The 7770-nt window shown below is 34.9% G+C and overlaps 1 pseudogene; it reads left to right on the top strand.

Annotated features, from left to right (window-relative positions):
- Positions 1-4363: 4363 nt before the first annotated feature.
- LOC129074712 (60S ribosomal protein L21-like) lies at positions 4364-7380 on the top strand (annotated as a pseudogene).
- Positions 7381-7770: the final 390 nt, after the last annotated feature.

Genomic DNA, 7770 nt, shown 5'->3' with positions numbered 1-7770 from the left:
GGTTGAATTTTGTGGCCACCCTCAGTTCATATATTGAAGCTCTAATCCCTGATATCTAGAGTATAACTGTATTTGGTGATAAAACTTTTAAAAAGGTACATAAGTAGAAATGGGGTCATTAGGATGGGCCCTAATCTAACAGGTTGATGCCTTTGTAAGAAGAGAGATGAGGATTGGGGAAGAGGACACCAGGCACAGGAGGACTGGCAGGTGAGGACACAGCAGGAAGACAGCCACACACCCATCAAGGAGAGAAGCCTCAGAGGAAACCAGAGCTGCCAACAACTTGACCTTGGACTTGAGCCTCCTGATTGAAAGAAAATGATTTTTTTTTTAATTTTTATGTGAACCAGTCCATGGTATTTTGTTATGATAGCCTTAGCAAACTAACGCATACAGGCTTTGATGACAGAGACAGGCAATGAGCCAAGGAATACAAGAAATGTAGCTTTACATGCTGGGAAAAGACAAGTAAGTGGTCTTCCCCTTCTAGCCTTGTAGTATCCGCCCAGACTCTGCCAGCACCTTGACTTCTGCTAAGTGAATTTTACCAATCACTCAAGAATTAACACCTATCCTTCTCAAACTGTTCTGAAAATTTCAAGAGAAGACTCTAAAGTACATTTTATGAGGCCAGCATTACCCTAATTCCAGAATCAATAGTTTTTCATGTAATTTTGTCCATACTACATATATCACTGCTCATGCTTGTGTTTTTAATTTCTTAAAATCAATTTGTTTGAGGTATATCCCTTATGTAGGACAAAAATTCAGACTTGTTCAAACTGAACAGAATTTTAATGTGAATTAAACATATGTATCGCTATGACAATATATTTGATCCTAGTTTGAAACTTTATGCTATGTGTTCTGTTTTTATAGTTTCTTTTGACTTTTATTTTGTGACATGTTTTCTAGTGGTTAACTTTATAATTATGTCTTTACATCATACTCTCTTCTATTGGGATTAAACTCTCTATCTTAGTTCTCTGATATGAGTAGAAAGAAAAAAAATCAACATTTTAAAAAGTATGGTGACTAGCCTTGGCCCTGTAGCTCAGTTGGTTAAAATGCAGTCCTGTTACCTAGGCAGTTAGAGCACCACGGAGTCTCCCTTTCTGGCCAAGATGGTGTCAGGGGACAGATTCTAACACTTAGGGGGCCAAAAGCTAGAAATATGAATGGATAGGGCCTCAAACATGCCAAAAGCTACAAAGATAATTGGATTAAAAAGCTCTCCCCTCCCCATCCCTATAAGAACTGTGGACTTGAGCGGGAAAATGAGATGGTCTTTGGGATAGGAGTCCTCCATTCTCCCCAGCTGTGTGGCACCTGAATAAACCTCTTCTGTTTTGCACCAGCACCAGCCTCACGAGTTTGTCTTCTGTTCAAGCAGGCAGCCAACTATCTCTTTTGTTTGGTGACAGTCCCTATAAGCCAAGGTTGTGGGTTCAATCTCCAGACAGGGCACATACAAGAAACAACCAATGAATGCGTAAGTAAGTGGAGCAGCTAATCAATTATTTTCTTCTCTCTCTCTGCCTCTCAAATCCATTTAATAAAAAGCACAGTAACTGAAAGCAGAAGTTGTCTAAGTACAGGGTGGCAATGGATATGCCTCTTAAAAATTATTGTGATGATAATTTATTGACAATGTTATATCAAAAGTTATATTTTAATTTTAAATATGTGTAGTTTACTGTATGTCATTTATGCCTCAATAAAAGATATTTTTCAAATAAACATTTAAAGACTTTTTCAGATAAAACAAAACTTAGAAAGGCAATAGAATATTCTTTATCAGGAGATGTGCACTACAGTACAAAAAAATAATAAGATAATTTTTCAGAAAGAATGTGATACCAGATGGCATTTTGAGCTATGCTTAAGAGTTAGCAGTCCTGGAATGGTTTAAAATGTGAGTAGACATAGGTTACATATTTTCTTACTTTAAGTCTATGAAAATTAGCTGTCTAAACTAAAAAAAAAGAGCAATGTATTGTGAGGCATATCACATATATAGAAATATACATAAATAAGAGTGTAAATATGGGAAATGAAGAATGGAAGTTTGCAATTGTGAGTTCCTTTAACTAAATATGGGTGATATATAATTTGAAGACATACTGTGATGAGTAAGAGAGATTACAATTCATAAAAACGAATCTACTGAGTATGAATATTAAAGTAGAACAAAAAAAATAAGGGTGGTCTGAAATTACAAAAAAAAAAAAGAACAAAAATGAAGCATATCAAATGCTGCCAAAACTTTAATATGAGGAATAAAAGTTGGCATTAAGATTTAGCAATGAGGAAGTTATTGGTGAGCAAGGTTAGAGTTATTTTGTGAAGTGGTGGAGACAATTTTCAGACTAGAATGATCTGAGGAATGAATGTGTGGTGAGTACAGGCTGCCTGTAACCAGAAGGGAGGGGGGAGGAGGATAACTGGGGAAAGAAGGGGAAGGGTCATGAAGGAACATGTATAAAGAACCCATGGACAAAGCCAAAGCGGGGAAGGGTTGAGGGTAGCAGATGAGGTGGAAGGGGCAGGGGAAAGTGGTGGTGGGAAATTGAAGACAACTGTGCTTGAACAATAAAAAAGAAAAACAAAGCACTGTGCATGTTAAAATTTGAAATGCAGCAACAGAGTGTGAATACAGAAGACTATGTTTGACAACTGTTTTATATACCTAATACATGTGCAACCATTTGCCTAAACTCCAAAGTAATGTTAGTTACAGTTGATAAAAATATACTTACTATTGAAAGGTCAAAAAAAGAGAAAGGCATTAAAACAAGAGAGATGGGATCCATATAGAGATGCATTGCAATCAAATAAAGTTTGAGTATTTTTCTTTTTTGATAATATAAAAGAAAGCCAGAATGATGATGAAATTCAAGGAAATAAGGGGAGGGGTAAGTCATAATGAATAGAGAATGTGCTATATAGGGCAGAAGGTAATTAGCCTAATAAAAAGATAAATACAGAAGCTGTTCAGGCTGGATGTTGATGTTAAAAATGTGGGGCTTTTTTCTCTTTTCTTGTTTTTTTTTGCGGGAATGATGAAAACATCACTGTTTTATTGGTGAGTGACAGATGGACATATACCTTTGCGTAAGATGCTAAAGAAACGTAGAAGAGTAGAATCTCTTTTCAGTGTGGAATAGAATGAAAAGTTTCAGCATTGATAATGCTGGGATTTGATATACCAGCAAGAGACAGATATCAAAGAAGAGTAGAGGAAGTAGGTATGTAGTGAAAAATAGTCATTTGAAATCAAGGCAGATTGAATAAAACATCTTCTATAAAATGAATAAATGTTTTAATTCAATTATTCAAACGTAAATAATATATATTATTTTATTCTCTACTCAGTATATATAATCTCATTAGCCAAAATCAGTCTTATCAGGGTGACAATCTCATAGGTAGAATTTACAATAAGATAGAAAATGTTAGTTCCAATTTTAAGCTCAAATTTTTCCAGTCTCAAAATTTTTCTTAATTGTTTTAACTACTTTAGCATGACATATAGTTTATAGACAAATCCATAATTTTAATTAAATATTTCAGAAGGAAAAAAGCAAACAAGATTCCCACTAAACCTGAGTAACAGACACACCTGTGTAGCAACCACCGCTATCTCTTTGTAGTATACTACACACTGTAAGTAAGAATCAAGGGAGGAAATTAAACTTTCAGCTCTACTAATTATTACTTTTGTTGTAAATAAATTACTTAACATTCTCAACTTTACTTTTCTAACCTGTGAAATGATATCTACTTGGCAACGCTCCCGTCAAGAAAATATAGAATAACTCTTGGAGGACTCTTGGTAATGAATAAAATGTCAATAAAGTTAATTTTCTGCTCATTCTTTACAGAAATAACTTGGGTTAAATTCATTCTTTTTATAAAAAACCTCGCTGATTCTAATATGTTATTATTGAGAATAATAACATAGGGGAAATAGGAGAGATATTAGATAAATTGATTCCTTTTATCTCTCTCTGCAATGTTCCACAACTATAATTCCTTTAATGGAATGTAATCATATACATAAAATGACTGATTTGAAATTTTTGGTAATGTTATTTTATATATGAGAAGCTTCATGGATTAAAAAGTTAAATAAAAATAGTGGTGTGTTTTTTTGTTTTTTAAAGAAAATGAATTAGAATCCTCTGTGCATCCAAGAAGTTCCATTTAAAGTGTGGACCATTTAAAAAATTCATTTACTGCTTAAATACCACATTCTAATGCCCACTTTACTGAATTGATTAGAGCAATTTAAATCGTCTACTGAATTTCCTTAACGTTTATCCTGGGACTCCGGCCTCAGCTTTTGTTCTTTCTAGCAATGTCATTAGTGGATGTCATGCTAAGATTCCTGGCGCAGAGCGCGACAACAAGGAGCGCTGCGGACATTAAGAAGAGTCTAACATTTCAAAAATCAAGAAGCTTTTCCAACAGTGAGTGCTGCTTGCATTTTTCAGTATAGAATGTATGAATTATACTTACCAAAAATATTATAAGGGTGTATGGCTTTTAAATATACTTTATTGATTATGCTATTACAGTTTTCCCTCTTTTTTCTCTTTTTTATCCCCCTCTGCCCTGCAGCCCCCTCCCACCAGAATTCCCCCCCCCCCCTTAGTTCATGTCCATGAGTCCTGCTTATAAGTTCTTTGGCTTCTCCATTTCCTATACTGTTCCACCATTTTAAATAGCTCGTTTAAACCAAGTTTTCTCCGAAACAAGCTTCCTTCTAGACATTTATATTTTATTAAAAGGAAACAAAATAAGCTCCCTTTACTTATAAAGCTGTTTTATAATTCTTTTAGTCTAATCTTATATAATGTAGCTATTTAGTTATATAGACCTTAAAGTATGCAGTGGACAAAATCTGTGTTTAAATAACTGTGCTATATAGATATCAACCTTATGTTTTCATGATCATAAAATGGTAATATTTAATTATTGATTTCATTGTCATTATTTAATATAAAAAGTATTAAATTAAGGTTTGCAAACTATCAGAATATGTATACATATTGTTAACAGCAACATTATTAAATACACAGCAATATTCTCCTTGTTAAGTTGCATGTAGAATAAATAAAACATGTCAGACTCTAAAGCACAATATAGAGATTCAACCAGCCAGGTAAAAGATATCATAGCTAATCAATTAACAGCAGGTAATATGTGTAGCAGAATGTTTGATATATATTGAGTTAGCTTATACTGAATGTAGTGCTGAAGGACGTGCAAGGTATGAGGGTACATGGTTGTTGGAATCAGACAGCAAAGTGAAAGCAAGAACAGCAGCAAAACTGAGAGTATGAAGAACTGTCCTCTTCTGATCAATTTTAAATTCTCCTAATTTTCTGAAAAAAAGAGTTAACTTGATGAAAATGAAATGTAAGTTGGTTTTAGTCATGTGGGAATAAAATATATGTAGACAAAGATACTCAAGAAAATACCTATGTTAATAGGTTATATTTTCCTTACATTAAAAATAAATCTTTGTTTACTAAATGCCAATTTTGATTTCTTATTGAATAATATTAGAGAATGGCTACACAGGGTATTCTTAGTAAGGAACGTGTGAACACCTCAGTGTGTGGTAAGATTGTGGTTCTCCTTGAAGAATAACTCATGAATACTAATTCCCTTGTTTTTCATAAAGCATGGATTTCACTGAGAGCTGCGTATTCTTGTGTGCAGACCCTGAGTACTCTGAGATTAAAAATTAAAAGGTCACTCTGGTAAGCAGACTCTAGGATGGCTATCACTAACCCCAACTTCATGTCATGCATAGCCTTGTCTCCTCCTCTCACCTTGAGTATGGCCTGGATTTACTGACTCAGCGCCAATATGGTAACGCAGAAGCGATTTTTGAGATTAAGCAAAACAAACAAACAAACAAAAAACTATGATTTTATCTTGGCTCGCTTTTCTCATTGTCTCTTGGATTGTTTGCCCAGGTGGGATCCAACTGTCCTATTGTGGGATAGCTGGCTGCCTTGTCATAAAACAGCTCCGTGCAGCTATGCAGGTAACAAGGGATTGAAGCCAGCCAGCAACCATGAGGGGGAGTTTAGAAGCAGATACATTTCCCTGCTCGAGCTTTAAGGTATGTCCACAGTCCTTCCAACAGTGTAACTAAAAAACCTCATGAGACCTTGAGCCACAGGGAACCCACTAAGTGACACTTGGATTCCTGACCCTCCGAAACTGTATGTTTGCTCTCTTAAACTGTTAAATTGTGAGATGATGTTTTATGAACCAACAGGTAACTAAAACAACCATTAATTAAAACAAAGGTGTTTCTGCTTTATCGACCAGTGCTGTAAAGGAGAAACTATATGCTGAGGGTACTGTGGGCTGTTGTTCCCCGTGTTCACTCTCTAGGCCTCTGGTAAATAGTAAGTAGTGGCCATGAGAGCTTTGTAGCACGGGTCTAACATTATTATAGGGCCAGAGGTTGTGTGAGGTGGAAAGCGGTGATGCAGAGACTAGCAAGGCATCAACCTCTCTAAGAGAAGTGGAGGAATTTATGCCACCGGAGGACACAAGAAAGAGGTCACCCTCTAAGAACATATCTTGATAGGCAAGAAGGATTATAGACCAATTTGTTTAATCTTACAAATTCAGGCTTCTTTTAAGATTACTAGTCTTAAATAATATTGTTATTACCCACCACTGTGTAAAAAACAGTTAAAAATTTTTATACCTCCACATGTTTAATTTTCTCTTGGTGACTTTTTAAAAATATTGACTGAAACTTGACCATTTTATTGTAATGGTCATTTAAGAATATCAATCTAAGTGCAAAAAATGAACTAATTATTCTTTAGTCTGGAACCGCCATCCTGCAGTGGCTTACAAAATAACCAACATAAGAGAAGAGGGACGTGCTATTCCCTGGGCCTTTTAGAAAACGTGGAGTTGTCCCTTTGGCCACATACATGTGAATCCCCAGGAAACGTGATATTGTAGACATCAAGGGAATGGGCACTATTTAAAAAAAAAATGCTCTATGAATGTTACCATGGGAAAACGGGAAGAGTCTGAAATGTCACCCAGCATGTAGTTGGCATTGTTGTGCACAAACAAGTTAAGGGCAAGATTCTTGCCAAAAGAATTAATGTAGATATTGAGCATATTAAGCACTCTAAAAGTTAAGATAGCTTCCTGAAATGTGTGAAGGAAAATCGTCAGAAAAAGAAGGAAGCCAAATATAAAGGTACCTGGGCTCAATTGGAGAACCAGTCTCTTTCCTCCAGAAAAGCACAGAATGTAAAAACCAATGAAAAGGAGTCTGAGCTTCTGGAACCCATTTCCAAGGAATTCATGGCGATATATGTCTAAAAAATAAAGTACTCTGTACTGTTAAAAATGTTTCTCTTAACTGACTAGGAATGAAGTGTCCTGTTCCCAAAGAAGTATTTAAAGAAAACTTTTAAAAAACTGAATTATTGTAATAATTTTATGTTAATATGCTCCTTTGACCAATGACCAGTATTTATAGCTTTGTTTTGAAAAAATATTACTTTATATCATTTGACAAAATAAAAAATAAGAAAAAAAGAAAGTTAACTTTCTTTTCTGTACAAGTTTTCAATTCTATGACATATTAACTGTCACAGAATTACAAAATGTCAGTGTTGAGATGTTCACACACCACTTCTGGCAAGAAAGAGTCATGAGATATTGTTGAGCAATAATTTAGCAGATATCGAACAACCTTGCTGATAATAA

The sequence above is a fragment of the Pteronotus mesoamericanus genome, unplaced genomic scaffold (genome assembly GCF_021234165.1).
Source record: "Pteronotus mesoamericanus isolate MK-2021 breed Mesoamerican mustached bat unplaced genomic scaffold, CSHL_Meso_final contig_50, whole genome shotgun sequence".
NCBI lineage: Eukaryota > Metazoa > Chordata > Mammalia > Chiroptera > Mormoopidae > Pteronotus > Pteronotus mesoamericanus.
This window is presented reverse-complemented; position numbering and strand designations above follow the sequence as displayed.